The following is a 1793-nucleotide window of genomic DNA, read 5'->3' on the forward strand; positions in this document are numbered from 1 at the left end:
CGGGCCAGTGCCGCCCCTCGTCGGGGTCCCCCTCGGGCCTCGGGGTAAGAGGCGGCGGCTGCGGCCACTACATCCTGCACCGCGAGGGGCGTCCCGCCGCGCGTCCTGCAACTGCACCCATTGTCTTGTGAGACAGGTTGTGATGCGGCTGCTCAGTCAGGGGAGGTTGTTTTGGTTCTGAGGTCGATGGTTCAGAGACCTAAACTGGAAGTACAATGCTGTATTTTTGAAGCATAGGACTTGAATCCTTATTCAGTTTTTACTGAGCTGATCAGCTGAGCTAATGAACTCCGAGATGCTCCCAGCCCAGGAAATTACAGTTGGTCAGAAAGCGTTACTTCACTCTCCCTGGGAGGGTCCACAGCCACTGAAAAGTATCACCGGTGTAACTTAAATAAAATCGGTTTTCATCACATCCAGTCTTTATTCAGTGTTGCGCCCCAAATACAAGACCTACCAATGATTATCCGCAAAGTGCCGTGTCCCAGGCATTGTCTATAAATTTAAATGTGCTTACTCACTGACTCTTTTCAACAGACCCATCTCACTCACATCATTGTCCCCATTTTCCAGGGCCAGACTACTGAACCGTGTCGGGCGCAAATTGGAAGTTGAGAGAGAGCTACTGTTTTTTTGTATATGAAGGTATTAAGAGAGAGCCCGAGAGAAGCGGTGGGTGGAAGAGGAAACCGAAGCCAGAAATACGAAGAAGCTGCTTTGGGTAGGAAGGATGGGTGAGTGGTATTTGGGAACTGGCTAGTAATGGCTGTAAGGTGTAAAAGCAAGACATCAAACAAGGAAGCTAACGCTTAAAAAATCAAGGCTGAGGCAAGTTAAATATTTAAAGGACAGGAAATAGGAAGACAACCTAGTTGCACCTCTCACTAGATAATAAACTGGTCACCGTTCACTCCCAAGACTCCCTATTGCATGTTCCTGGGAGGATCACAAGGCATTCAGCCAAGATTCAGATCTGTGGTTCTGACTTGCGTGGACTCTATGTGTACAATTCGGTTATCGAGGCCCCTTTCTTTGCATAAAATAAGAACCTTGTTTATAACTTCAAATAATCTGAGACAAAAACTTACAAGATGGACGCAGCTTCTACCTCGCACTTAGAAGTAGTAACAGCGCCCTCACCCCAAGTAAACCATAAATTTTTCTTAGAACCTGTCACAAAAAAATCGTTTAACAAAACACGCGAAAAGAATTAAATTTCTTCTAACAATGGAAAAACCCACGCCGCCCCAAAAAGCTTTAAGAAGCTATACTCTCCCCTACTCCTACTAAACTCAAAAAGTCTTAAAAAATAGGAACACAAATTCTAACAAACATTAAAAAATTCAATATATCTCCCCACATAAAATACATCTGCTTTTAACCGAAAGAATCAGGGGAAAGCGCGAACGCAGTCCCCCACTACCACAAATTATGCAGTCGAGTTTCCCACATTTGGGGAAATCGCAGGGGTCAGCACATCCGGAGTGCAATGGATAAGCCTCGCCCTGGGAAAACCACCTTCGTGATCATGGTATCTCCCCTGCCAGGTAAGTATGACTTCACTCCCACCCGCCCCACCTCAGCCTCACACGCCTTCCACTGTACACACACGCTCACTTGGCTCCCCACGACCCTGACCCTCCCTACGCCTTCCACACACGCACGACACGCAGCTTCCACCAACAGCCCCGCACTCCTTCCCGCAGCACCGGAGATCAGATTGTATTTAGGCGGCAGGGGCCGAAACGGCAGCCCCTGCGCTGCCATATTTACATAGGACACGCCCTGTGTGT

General features: G+C 48.0%; 1 non-coding gene across 1 annotated transcript; it reads right to left on the reverse strand.

The window, feature by feature from the left end:
* Positions 1 to 1391: 1391 nt before the first annotated feature.
* Positions 1392 to 1555, reverse strand: LOC113915735. Its single transcript, XR_003517802.1, has one exon. It is a non-coding gene; the product is annotated as a U1 spliceosomal RNA (small nuclear RNA).
* Between the last annotated feature and the right edge of the window lie 238 nt (positions 1556 to 1793).

Source organism: Zalophus californianus, chromosome 4 (genome assembly GCF_009762305.2).
Source record: "Zalophus californianus isolate mZalCal1 chromosome 4, mZalCal1.pri.v2, whole genome shotgun sequence".
Taxonomy (NCBI): Eukaryota; Metazoa; Chordata; class Mammalia; order Carnivora; family Otariidae; genus Zalophus; species Zalophus californianus.